We start from the raw sequence: 12,356 nt of genomic DNA, 5'->3' as shown, positions 1-12,356 counted from the left end.
AGAAATACGAGCGGGCTTGATTCCATGTCGGGTGCGATCACACCAGCACTAATGCACCGGATCCCATCAGAACTCCGAAGTTAAGCGTGCTTGGGCGAGAGCAGTACTAGGATGGGTGACCTCCTGGGAAGTCCTCGTGTTGCACCCCTTTTGCTCTCCCCCCTCCCTTTTTCGTTTTTGGATCGCGGTGCAACGAAGAGAACGGACAAGGGGCCGTGCAACGAAGAGAATGAAGAGTAGCGCAGCGCCGTTCCGGCGGGTTCGACCCTTTCACGCGCGTCCGCGGAGAACTCGCTTCTTGTCCGCACAAGAACATTTCAATACGAATCCAAGCGGAGGTCAACACCCACGTCAAGGCGGGTGTCCGCGGAGCCCCGGGCCGCCCACGTCAAGACGGGATCATGCCACCCAGCAAGGCCGCTGCGCTTCGTCCCGGGGTAGGCGGGGCTTCCGCGGAGAACTCGTTCTTCGTCGCCGAAAAATCAAGCGGTAAACACCTACGAGTACTTTGGAACGGACAAGGAATAGTCCGGAACGAGTAATACTTTGGAATACCACCGGAGGAGCGGAGACGACGGAGTCAAGCATCTAGAGAAGAAATAAGGGGTTCGGAGTAGTAAGAGACGACGGAATGACGTGCCCGGGATACAAATGAGCGGCCGAGTTGAGTAATAAGAGACGACAGAATGACGCATCTAGGATACGAATAAGGGGCGGAGTAATAAGAGATGACAGGATGATGCATCTAGGACACGAATAAGGCTTCGAGTAATAAGGGACGAGACAACAGGGATGAATGCCTAGATTAGAAACCGGGGAACGAAGCGATAATATGCCTAATTTACGCCGTGGAGGGAGGGAGGGGGGGGGGGAGAGAGAGAGAGAGAGGGGGGGAGAGAGAGAGAGAGAGAGAGAGAGAGAGAGGGAGAGCTTAGTGGGAGAGCGCGCGGGGCGCGGGCCGGGGCGAGCATTCGCGGGCTGGCGAGCGGCGAAGAAAGACGAGCGGGCGTGATTCCATGTCGGGTGCGAGCACACCAGCACTAATGCACCGGATCCCATCAGAACTCCGAAGTTAAGCGTGCTTGGGCGAGAGCAGTACTAGGATGGGTGACCTCCTGGGAAGTCCTCGTGTTGCACCCCTTTTGCTCTCCCCCCTCCCTTTTTCGTTTTTGGATCGCGGTGCAACGAAGAGAACGGACAAGGGGCCGTGCAACGAAGAGAATGAAGAGTAGCGCAGCGCCGTTCCGGCGGGTTCGACCCTTTCACGCGCGTCCGCGGAGAACTCGCTTCTTGTCCGCACAAGAACATTTCAATACGAATCCAAGCGGAGGTCAACACCCACGTCAAGGCGGGTGTCCGCGGAGCCCCGGGCCGCCCACGTCAAGACGGGATCATGCCACCCAGCAAGGCCGCTGCGCTTCGTCCCGGGGTAGGCGGGGCTTCCGCGGAGAACTCGTTCTTCGTCGCCGAAAAATCAAGCGGTAAACACCTACGAGTACTTTGGAACGGACAAGGAATAGTCCGGAACGAGTAATACTTTGGAATACCACCGGAGGAGCGGAGACGACGGAGTCAAGCATCTAGAGAAGAAATAAGGGGTTCGGAGTAGTAAGAGACGACGGAATGACGTGCCCGGGATACAAATGAGCGGCCGAGTTGAGTAATAAGAGACGACAGAATGACGCATCTAGGATACGAATAAGGGGCGGAGTAATAAGAGATGACAGGATGATGCATCTAGGACACGAATAAGGCTTCGAGTAATAAGGGACGAGACAACAGGGATGAATGCCTAGATTAGAAACCGGGGAACGAAGCGATAATATGCCTAATTTACGCCGTGGAGGGAGGGAGGGAGAGGGAGAGAGGGGGGGAGAGAGAGAGAGAGAGAGAGAGAGAGAGAGGGAGATCTTAGTGGGATAGCGCGCCGGGCCCGGGCCGGAGCAAGCATTCGCGGTCTGGCGAGCAGCGAAGAAATACGAGCGGGCTTGATTCCATGTCGGGTGCGATCACACCAGCACTAATGCACCGGATCCCATCAGAACTCCGAAGTTAAGCGTGCTTGGGCGAGAGCAGTACTAGGATGGGTGACCTCCTGGGAAGTCCTCGTGTTGCACCCCTTTTGCTCTCCCCCCTCCCTTTTTCGTTTTTGGATCGCGGTGCAACGAAGAGAACGGACAAGGGGCCGTGCAACGAAGAGAATGAAGAGTAGCGCAGCGCCGTTCCGGCGGTTCGACCCTTTCACGCTGCGTCCGCTGAGAACTCGCTTCTTGTCCGCACAAGAACATTTCAATACGAATCCAAGCGGAGGTCAACACCCACGCCAAGGCGGGTGTCCGCGAGCCCGGCCGCCCACGCCAAGACGGGATCATGCCACCCAGCAAGGCCGCTGCGCCGTCCCGGGTAGGCGGGCTTCGCGAGAACTCGTTCTTCGTCGCCAAAAATCAAGCGGTAAACACCTACGAGTACTTTGGAACGGACAAGGAATAGTCCGGAACGAGTAATACTTTGGAATACCACCGGAGGAGCGGAGACGACGGAGTCAAGCATCTAGAGAAGAAATAAGGGGTTCGGAGTAGTAAGAGACGACGGAATGACGTGCCCGGGATACAAATGAGCGGCCGAGTTGAGTAATAAGAGACGACAGAATGACGCATCTAGGATACGAATAAGGGGCGGAGTAATAAGAGATGACAGGATGATGCATCTAGGACACGAATAAGGCTTCGAGTAATAAGGGACGAGACAACAGGGATGAATGCCTAGATTAGAAACCGGGGAACGAAGCGATAATATGCCTAATTTACGCCGTGGAGGGAGGGAGAGGGGGAGAGAGAGAGAGAGAGAGAGAGAGAGAGAGAGAGAGAGAGGGAGATCTTAGTGGGATAGCGCGCCGGGCCCGGGCCGGAGCAAGCATTCGCGGTCTGGCGAGCAGCGAAGAAATACGAGCGGGCTTGATTCCATGTCGGGTGCGATCACACCAGCACTAATGCACCGGATCCCATCAGAACTCCGAAGTTAAGCGTGCTTGGGCGAGAGCAGTACTAGGATGGGTGACCTCCTGGGAAGTCCTCGTGTTGCACCCCTTTTGCTCTCCCCCCTCCCTTTTTCGTTTTTGGATCGCGGTGCAACGAAGAGAACGGACAAGGGGCCGTGCAACGAAGAGAATGAAGAGTAGCGCAGCGCCGTTCCGGCGGGTTCGACCCTTTCACGCGCGTCCGCGGAGAACTCGCTTCTTGTCCGCACAAGAACATTTCAATACGAATCCAAGCGGAGGTCAACACCCACGTCAAGGCGGGTGTCCGCGGAGCCCCGGGCCGCCCACGTCAAGACGGGATCATGCCACCCAGCAAGGCCGCTGCGCTTCGTCCCGGGGTAGGCGGGGCTTCCGCGGAGAACTCGTTCTTCGTCGCCGAAAAATCAAGCGGTAAACACCTACGAGTACTTTGGAACGGACAAGGAATAGTCCGGAACGAGTAATACTTTGGAATACCACCGGAGGAGCGGAGACGACGGAGTCAAGCATCTAGAGAAGAAATAAGGGGTTCGGAGTAGTAAGAGACGACGGAATGACGTGCCCGGGATACAAATGAGCGGCCGAGTTGAGTAATAAGAGACGACAGAATGACGCATCTAGGATACGAATAAGGGGCGGAGTAATAAGAGATGACAGGATGATGCATCTAGGACACGAATAAGGCTTCGAGTAATAAGGGACGAGACAACAGGGATGAATGCCTAGATTAGAAACCGGGGAACGAAGCGATAATATGCCTAATTTACGCCGTGGAGGGAGGGAGAGAGAGGGAGAGAGAGGGAGAGGGAGAGAGAGAGAGAGAGAGAGAGAGAGAGGGAGATCTTAGTGGGATAGCGCGCCGGGCCCGGGCCGGAGCAAGCATTCGCGGTCTGGCGAGCAGCGAAGAAATACGAGCGGGCTTGATTCCATGTCGGTGCGATCACACCAGCACTAATGCACCGGATCCCATCAGAACTCCGGTTAAGCGTGCTTGGGCGAGAGCAGTACTAGGATGGTTGACCTCCTGGGAAGTCCTCGTGTTGCACCCCTTTTGCTCGCCCCCCTCCCTTTTTCGTTTTTGGATCGCGGTGCAACGAAGAGAACGGACAAGGGGCCGTGCAACGAAGAGAATGAAGAGTAGCGCAGCGCCGTTCCGGCGGGTTCGACCCTTTCACGCGCGTCCGCGGAGAACTCGCTTCTTGTCCGCACAAGAACATTTCAATACGAATCCAAGCGGAGGTCAACACCCACGTCAAGGCGGGTGTCCGCGGAGCCCCGGGCCGCCCACGTCAAGACGGGATCATGCCACCCAGCAAGGCCGCTGCGCTTCGTCCCGGGGTAGGCGGGGCTTCCGCGGAGAACTCGTTCTTCGTCGCCGAAAAATCAAGCGGTAAACACCTACGAGTACTTTGGAACGGACAAGGAATAGTCCGGAACGAGTAATACTTTGGAATACCACCGGAGGAGCGGAGACGACGGAGTCAAGCATCTAGAGAAGAAATAAGGGGTTCGGAGTAGTAAGAGACGACGGAATGACGTGCCCGGGATACAAATGAGCGGCCGAGTTGAGTAATAAGAGACGACAGAATGACGCATCTAGGATACGAATAAGGGGCGGAGTAATAAGAGATGACAGGATGATGCATCTAGGACACGAATAAGGCTTCGAGTAATAAGGGACGAGACAACAGGGATGAATGCCTAGATTAGAAACCGGGGAACGAAGCGATAATATGCCTAATTTACGCCGTGGAGGGAGGGAGGAGAGAGAGAGAGAGAGGGGAGAGAGAGAGAGAGAGAGAGAGAGAGAGAGGGAGATCTTAGTGGGATAGCGCGCCGGGCCCGGGCCGGAGCAAGCATTCGCGGTCTGGCGAGCAGCGAAGAAATACGAGCGGGCTTGATTCCATGTCGGGTGCGATCACACCAGCACTAATGCACCGGATCCCATCAGAACTCCGAAGTTAAGCGTGCTTGGGCGAGAGCAGTACTAGGATGGGTGACCTCCTGGGAAGTCCTCGTGTTGCACCCCTTTGCTCTCCCTCCCTTTTCGTTTTGGATCGCGGTGCAACGAAGAGAACGGACAAGGGGCCGTGCAACGAAGAGAATGAAGAGTAGCGCAGCGCCGTTCCGGCGGGTTCGACCCTTTCACGCGCGTCCGCGGAGAACTCGCTTCTTGTCCGCACAAGAACATTTCAATACGAATCCAAGCGGAGGTCAACACACACGCCAAGGCGGGTGTCCGCGGAGCCAGCCGCCACGTCAAGACGGGATCATGCCACCCAGCAAGGCCGCTGCGCTTCGTCCCGGGGTAGGCGGGGCTTCCGCGGAGAACTCGTTCTTCGTCGCCGAAAAATCAAGCGGTAAACACCTACGAGTACTTTGGAACGGACAAGGAATAGTCCGGAACGAGTAATACTTTGGAATACCACCGGAGGAGCGGAGACGACGGAGTCAAGCATCTAGAGAAGAAATAAGGGTTCGGAGTAGTAAGAGACGACGGAATGACGTGCCCGGGATACAAATGAGCGGCCGAGTTGAGTAATAAGAGACGACAGAATGACGCATCTAGGATACGAATAAGGGGCGGAGTAATAAGAGATGACAGGATGATGCATCTAGGACACGAATAAGGCTTCGAGTAATAAGGGACGAGACAACAGGGATGAATGCCTAGATTAGAAACCGGGGAACGAAGCGATAATATGCCTAATTTACGCCGTGGAGGGAGAGGGGGGGAGAGGGGGGGAGAGAGAGAGAGAGAGAGAGAGAGAGAGAGAGAGGGAGATCTTAGTGGGATAGCGCGCCGGGCCCGGGCCGGAGCAAGCATTCGCGGTCTGGCGAGCAGCGAAGAAATACGAGCGGGCTTGATTCCATGTCGGGTGCGATCACACCAGCACTAATGCACCGGATCCCATCAGAACTCCGAAGTTAAGCGTGCTTGGGCGAGAGCAGTACTAGGATGGGTGACCTCCTGGGAAGTCCTCGTGTTGCACCCCTTTTGCTCTCCCCCCTCCCTTTTTCGTTTTTGGATCGCGGTGCAACGAAGAGAACGGACAAGGGCGTGCAACGAAGAGAATGAAGAGAGTAGCGCAGCGCCGTTCCGCGGGTTCGACCCTTTCACGCGCGGCGTCCGCGAGAACTCGCTTCTTGTCCGCACAAGAACATTTCAATACGAATCCAAGCGGAGGTCAACACCACGCCAAGGCGGGTGTCCGCGGAGCCCGGGCCGCCCACGTCAAGACGGGATCATGCCACCCAGCAAGGCCGCTGCGCTTCGTCCCGGGGTAGGCGGGGCTTCCGCGGAGAACTCGTTCTTCGTCGCCGAAAAATCAAGCGGTAAACACCTACGAGTACTTTGGAACGGACAAGGAATAGTCCGAACGAGTAATACTTTGGAATACCACCGAGGAGCGGAGACGACGGAGTCAAGCATCTAGAGAAGAAATAAGGGGTTCGGAGTAGTAAGAGACGACGGAATGACGTGCCGGGATACAAATGAGCGGCGAGTTGAGTAATAAGAGACGACAGAATGACGATCTAGGATACGAATAAGGGGCGGAGTAATAAGAGATGACAGGATGATGCATCTAGGACACGAATAAGGCTTCGAGTAATAAGGGACGAGACAACAGGGATGAATGCCTAGATTAGAAACCGGGGAACGAAGCGATAATATGCCTAATTTACGCCGTGGAGGGAGGGAGGGGGAGAGAGAGAGAGAGAGAGAGAGAGAGAGAAAGAGAGAGCGAGAGAGAGGCAGAGCTTAGTGGGATAGCGCGCCGGGCCCGGGCCGGAGCAAGCATTCGCGGTCTGGCGAGCAGCGAAGAAATACGAGCGGGCTTGATTCCATGTCGGGTGCGATCACACCAGCACTAATGCACCGGATCCCATCAGAACTCCGAAGTTAAGCGTGCTTGGGCGAGAGCAGTACTAGGATGGGTGACCTCCTGGGAAGTCCTCGTGTTGCACCTTTGCTCTCCTCCCTTTTTCGTTTTTGGATCGCGTGCAACGAAGAGAACGGACAAGGGCGTGCAACGAAGAGAATGAAGAGTAGCGCAGCGCCGCTCCGCGGGTTCGACCCTTTCACGCGCGTCCGCGGAGAACTCGCTTCTTGTCCGCACAAGAACATTTCAATACGAATCAAGCGGAGGTCAACACCCACGCCAAGGCGGGTGTCCGCGAGCCCGGGCCGCCCACGCCAAGACGGGATCATGCCACCCAGCAAGGCCGCTGCGCCGTCCCGGGTAGGCGGGGCTTCGCGGAGAACTCGTTCTTCGTCGCCAAAAATCAAGCGGTAAACACCTACGAGTACTTTGGAACGGACAAGGAATAGTCCGAACGAGTAATACTTTGGAATACCACCGGAGGAGCGGAGACGACGGAGTCAAGCATCTAGAGAAGAAATAAGGGGTTCGGAGTAGTAAGAGACGACGGAATGACGTGCCCGGGATACAAATGAGCGGCCGAGTTGAGTAATAAGAGACGACAGAATGACGATCTAGGATACGAATAAGGGCGGAGTAATAAGAGATGACAGGATGATGCATCTAGGACACGAATAAGGCTTCGAGTAATAAGGGACGAGACAACAGGGATGAATGCCTAGATTAGAAACCGGGGAACGAAGCGATAATATGCCTAATTTACGCCGTGGAGGGAGGGAGGGGGGGGGGGGGGGGGGGAGAGAGGGAGAGAGAGAGAGGGAGAGAGAGGAGATCTTAGTGGGATAGCGCGCCGGGCCGGGCCGAGCAAGCATTCGCGGTCTGGCGAGCAGCGAAGAAATACGAGCGGGCTTGATTCCATGTCGGGTGCGATCACACCAGCACTAATGCACCGGATCCCATCAGAACTCCGAAGTTAAGCGTGCTTGGGCGAGAGCAGTACTAGGATGGGTGACCTCCTGGGAAGTCCTCGTGTTGCACCCCTTTTGCTCTCCCCCCTCCCTTTTTCGTTTTTGGATCGCGGTGCAACGAAGAGAACGGACAAGGGGCCGTGCAACGAAGAGAATGAAGAGTAGCGCAGCGCCGTTCCGGCGGGTTCGACCCTTTCACGCGCGGCGTCGCTGAGAACTCGCTTCTTGTCCGCACAAGAACATTTCAATACGAATCCAAGCGGAGGTCAACACCCACGCCAAGGCGGGTGTCCGCGGAGCCCGCCGCCACGCCAAGACGGGATCATGCCACCCAGCAAGGCCGCTGCGCCGTCCCGGGTAGGCGGGGCTTCGCGAGAACTCGTTCTTCGCCGAAAAATCAAGCGGTAAACACCTACGAGTACTTTGGAACGGACAAGGAATAGTCCGAACGAGTAATACTTTGGAATACCACCGAGGAGCGGAGACGACGGAGTCAAGCATCTAGAGAAGAAATAAGGGGTTCGGAGTAGTAAGAGACGACGGAATGACGTGCCGGGATACAAATGAGCGCCGAGTTGAGTAATAAGAGACGACAGAATGACGATCTAGGATACGAATAAGGGCGGAGTAATAAGAGATGACAGGATGATGCATCTAGGACACGAATAAGGCTTCGAGTAATAAGGGACGAGACAACAGGGATGAATGCCTAGATTAGAAACCGGGGAACGAAGCGATAATATGCCTAATTTACGCCGTGGAGGGAGGAGGGGGAGAGAGAGAGAGAGGGGGGGGGAGAGAGAGAGAGAGAGAGAGAGAGAGAGGGAGATCTTAGTGGGATAGCGCGCCGGGCCCGGGCCGGAGCAAGCATTCGCGGTCTGGCGAGCAGCGAAGAAATACGAGCGGGCTTGATTCCATGTCGGGTGCGATCACACCAGCACTAATGCACCGGATCCCAGCAGAACTCCGGTTAAGCGTGCTTGGGCGAGAGCAGTACTAGGATGGGTGACCTCCTGGGAAGTCCTCGTGTTGCACCCTTTGCTCTCCCCTCCCTTTTTCGTTTTGGATCGCGGTGCAACGAAGAGAACGGACAAGGGCGTGCAACGAAGAGAATGAAGAGTAGCGCAGCGCCGTTCCGGCGGTTCGACCCTTTCACGCGGCGTCCGCTGGAGAACTCGCTTCTTGTCCGCACAAGAACATTTCAATACGAATCCAAGCGGAGGTCAACACCCACGCCAAGGCGGGTGTCCGCGGAGCCCGCCGCCCACGCCAAGACGGGATCATGCCACCCAGCAAGGCCGCTGCGCCGTCCCGGGTAGGCGGGCTTCGCGGAGAACTCGCTTCGTCGCCCAAAAATCAAGCGGTAAACACCTACGAGTACTTTGGAACGGACAAGGAATAGTCCGGAACGAGTAATACTTTGGAATACCACCGGAGGAGCGGAGACGACGGAGTCAAGCATCTAGAGAAGAAATAAGGGGTTCGGAGTAGTAAGAGACGACGGAATGACGTGCCCGGGATACAAATGAGCGCCGAGTTGAGTAATAAGAGACGACAGAATGACGATCTAGGATACGAATAAGGGCGGAGTAATAAGAGATGACAGGATGATGCATCTAGGACACGAATAAGGCTTCGAGTAATAAGGGACGAGACAACAGGGATGAATGCCTAGATTAGAAACCGGGGAACGAAGCGATAATATGCCTAATTTACGCCGTGGAGGGAGGGAGGGGGGGGGGGGGGAGGGAGAGGGAGAGGGGGGGGGGGGGGGAGGGAGAGAGAGGGAGAGAGAGAGGAGATCTTAGTGGGATAGCGCGCGGGCCCGGCCGGAGCAAGCATTCGCGGTCTGGCGAGCAGCGAAGAAATACGAGCGGGCTTGATTCCATGTCGGTGCGATCACACCAGCACTAATGCACCGGATCCCATCAGAACTCCGAAGTTAAGCGTGCTTGGGCGAGAGCAGTACTAGGATGGGTGACCTCCTGGGAAGTCCTCGTGTTGCACCCCTTTTGCTCTCCCCCCTCCCTTTTTCGTTTTTGGATCGCGGTGCAACGAAGAGAACGGACAAGGGGCCGTGCAACGAAGAGAATGAAGAGTAGCGCAGCGCCGTTCCGGCGGGTTCGACCCTTTCACGCGCGTCCGCGGAGAACTCGCTTCTTGTCCGCACAAGAACATTTCAATACGAATCCAAGCGGAGGTCAACATCGACGCCAAGGCGGGTGTCCGCGAGCCCAGCCGCCCACGTCAAGACGGGATCATGCCACCCAGCAAGGCCGCTGCGCTTCGTCCCGGGGTAGGCGGGGCTTCCGCGGAGAACTCGTTCTTCGTCGCCGAAAAATCAAGCGGTAAACACCTACGAGTACTTTGGAACGGACAAGGAATAGTCCGGAACGAGTAATACTTTGGAATACCACCGGAGGAGCGGAGACGACGGAGTCAAGCATCTAGAGAAGAAATAAGGGGTTCGGAGTAGTAAGAGACGACGGAATGACGTGCCGGGATACAAATGAGCGCCGAGTTGAGTAATAAGAGACGACAGAATGACGCATCTAGGATACGAATAAGGGGCGGAGTAATAAGAGATGACAGGATGATGCATCTAGGACACGAATAAGGCTTCGAGTAATAAGGGACGAGACAACAGGGATGAATGCCTAGATTAGAAACCGGGGAACGAAGCGATAATATGCCTAATTTACGCCGTGGAGGGAGGGAGGGGAGAGAGAGAGAGAGAGGGAGAGAGAGAGAGAGAGAGAGAGAGAGAGGGAGATCTTAGTGGGATAGCGCGCGGGCCCGGGCCGAGCAAGCATCCGCGGTCTGGCGAGCAGCGAAGAAACACGAGCGGGCTTGATTCCATGCCGGGTGCGATCACACCAGCACTAATGCACCCGATCCCATCAGAACTCCGGTTAAGCGTGCTTGGGCGAGAGCAGTACTAGGATGGGTGACCTCCTGGGAAGTCCTCGTGTTGCACCCTTTTGCTCTCCTCCCTTTTTCGTTTTGGATCGCGGTGTGCGAAGAGAACGGACAAGGGGCCGTGCAACGAAGAGAATGAAGAGTAGCGCAGCGCCGTTCCGGCGGGTTCGACCCTTTCACGCGCGTCCGCGGAGAACTCGCTTCTTGTCCGCACAAGAACATTTCAATACGAATCCAAGCGGAGGTCAACACCCACGTCAAGGCGGGTGTCCGCGAGCCCGGGCCGCCACGCCAAGACGGGATCATGCCACCCAGCAAGGCCGCTGCGCCGTCCCGGGTAGGCGGGCTTCCGCGGAGAACTCGTTCTTCGTCGCCAAAAATCAAGCGGTAAACACCTACGAGTACTTTGGAACGGACAAGGAATAGTCCGGAACGAGTAATACTTTGGAATACCACCGGAGGAGCGGAGACGACGGAGTCAAGCATCTAGAGAAGAAATAAGGGGTTCGGAGTAGTAAGAGACGACGGAATGACGTGCCCGGGATACAAATGAGCGGCCGAGTTGAGTAATAAGAGACGACAGAATGACGCATCTAGGATACGAATAAGGGGCGGAGTAATAAGAGATGACAGGATGATGCATCTAGGACACGAATAAGGCTTCGAGTAATAAGGGACGAGACAACAGGGATGAATGCCTAGATTAGAAACCGGGGAACGAAGCGATAATATGCCTAATTTACGCCGTGGAGGGAGGGGAGAGAGAGAGAGAGAGAGAGAGAGAGAGAGAGAGAGAGAGAGAGAGAGAGAGAGAGGGAGATCTTAGTGGGATAGCGCGCCGGGCCCGGGCCGGAGCAAGCATTCGCGGTCTGGCGAGCAGCGAAGAAATACGAGCGGGCTTGATTCCATGTCGGGTGCGATCACACCAGCACTAATGCACCGGATCCCATCAGAACTCCGAAGTTAAGCGTGCTTGGGCGAGAGCAGTACTAGGATGGGTGACCTCCTGGGAAGTCCTCGTGTTGCACCCTTTGCTCTCCCTCCCTTTTCGTTTTGGATCGCGGTGCGAAGAGAACGGACAAGGGCGTGCAACGAAGAGAATGAAGAGTAGCGCAGCGCCGTTCCGGGTTCGACCCTTTCACGCGGCGTCCGCGGAGAACTCGCTTCTTGTCCGCACAAGAACATTTCAATACGAATCAAGCGGAGGTCAACACCCACGCCAGGCGGGTGTCCGCGAGCCCCGGGCCGCCACGCCAAGACGGGATCATGCCACCCAGCAAGGCCGCTGCGCCGTCCCGGTAGGCGGGCTTCCGCGGAGAACTCGTTCTTCGTCGCGAAAAATCAAGCGGTAAACACCTACGAGTACTTTGGAACGGACAAGGAATAGTCCGAACGAGTAATACTTTGGAATACCACCGAGGAGCGGAGACGACGGAGTCAAGCATCTAGAGAAGAAATAAGGGTTCGAGTAGTAAGAGACGACGGAATGACGTGCCGGGATACAAATGAGCGGCGAGTTGAGTAATAAGAGACGACAGAATGACGCATCTAGGATACGAATAAGGGGCG

The 12,356-nt window shown here is 56.0% G+C and overlaps 13 non-coding genes across 13 annotated transcripts; all 13 read left to right on the top strand.

The window, feature by feature from the left end:
• The first annotated feature begins 29 nt into the window (after positions 1–29).
• On the top strand, positions 30–148 carry LOC144708142 (5S ribosomal RNA). Its single transcript, XR_013582682.1, has one exon. It is a non-coding gene; the product is annotated as a 5S ribosomal RNA (ribosomal RNA).
• An 873-nt stretch (positions 149–1,021) lies between these two features.
• On the top strand, positions 1,022–1,140 carry LOC144708158 (5S ribosomal RNA). The gene has a single exon (XR_013582697.1). It is a non-coding gene; the product is annotated as a 5S ribosomal RNA (ribosomal RNA).
• Positions 1,141–2,001: 861 nt separating this feature from the next.
• On the top strand, positions 2,002–2,120 carry LOC144708141 (5S ribosomal RNA). The gene has a single exon (XR_013582681.1). It is a non-coding gene; the product is annotated as a 5S ribosomal RNA (ribosomal RNA).
• Positions 2,121–2,967: 847 nt separating this feature from the next.
• On the top strand, positions 2,968–3,086 carry LOC144708140 (5S ribosomal RNA). Its single transcript, XR_013582680.1, has one exon. It is a non-coding gene; the product is annotated as a 5S ribosomal RNA (ribosomal RNA).
• An 862-nt stretch (positions 3,087–3,948) lies between these two features.
• LOC144708172 (5S ribosomal RNA) lies at positions 3,949–4,065 on the top strand. The gene has a single exon (XR_013582710.1). It is a non-coding gene; the product is annotated as a 5S ribosomal RNA (ribosomal RNA).
• An 861-nt stretch (positions 4,066–4,926) lies between these two features.
• On the top strand, positions 4,927–5,045 carry LOC144708139 (5S ribosomal RNA). Its single transcript, XR_013582679.1, has one exon. It is a non-coding gene; the product is annotated as a 5S ribosomal RNA (ribosomal RNA).
• Positions 5,046–5,893: 848 nt separating this feature from the next.
• On the top strand, positions 5,894–6,012 carry LOC144708129 (5S ribosomal RNA). The gene has a single exon (XR_013582669.1). It is a non-coding gene; the product is annotated as a 5S ribosomal RNA (ribosomal RNA).
• Positions 6,013–6,869: 857 nt separating this feature from the next.
• LOC144708156 (5S ribosomal RNA) lies at positions 6,870–6,988 on the top strand. The gene has a single exon (XR_013582695.1). It is a non-coding gene; the product is annotated as a 5S ribosomal RNA (ribosomal RNA).
• Positions 6,989–7,822: 834 nt separating this feature from the next.
• Positions 7,823–7,941, top strand: LOC144708117 (5S ribosomal RNA). The gene has a single exon (XR_013582660.1). It is a non-coding gene; the product is annotated as a 5S ribosomal RNA (ribosomal RNA).
• Positions 7,942–8,789: 848 nt separating this feature from the next.
• On the top strand, positions 8,790–8,906 carry LOC144708167 (5S ribosomal RNA). Its single transcript, XR_013582705.1, has one exon. It is a non-coding gene; the product is annotated as a 5S ribosomal RNA (ribosomal RNA).
• An 853-nt stretch (positions 8,907–9,759) lies between these two features.
• Positions 9,760–9,878, top strand: LOC144708159 (5S ribosomal RNA). The gene has a single exon (XR_013582698.1). It is a non-coding gene; the product is annotated as a 5S ribosomal RNA (ribosomal RNA).
• Positions 9,879–10,731: 853 nt separating this feature from the next.
• Positions 10,732–10,848, top strand: LOC144708170 (5S ribosomal RNA). The gene has a single exon (XR_013582708.1). It is a non-coding gene; the product is annotated as a 5S ribosomal RNA (ribosomal RNA).
• An 851-nt stretch (positions 10,849–11,699) lies between these two features.
• Positions 11,700–11,818, top strand: LOC144708150 (5S ribosomal RNA). The gene has a single exon (XR_013582689.1). It is a non-coding gene; the product is annotated as a 5S ribosomal RNA (ribosomal RNA).
• The last annotated feature ends 538 nt before the right edge of the window (positions 11,819–12,356 follow it).

This window comes from Wolffia australiana, chromosome 9 (assembly GCF_029677425.1).
Source record: "Wolffia australiana isolate 7733 chromosome 9, ASM2967742v1".
Classification (NCBI taxonomy): Eukaryota; Viridiplantae; Streptophyta; class Magnoliopsida; order Alismatales; family Araceae; genus Wolffia; species Wolffia australiana.
The sequence above is the reverse complement of the archived record's forward strand: the minus strand, read 5'-3'. Positions and strand labels throughout refer to the sequence as shown.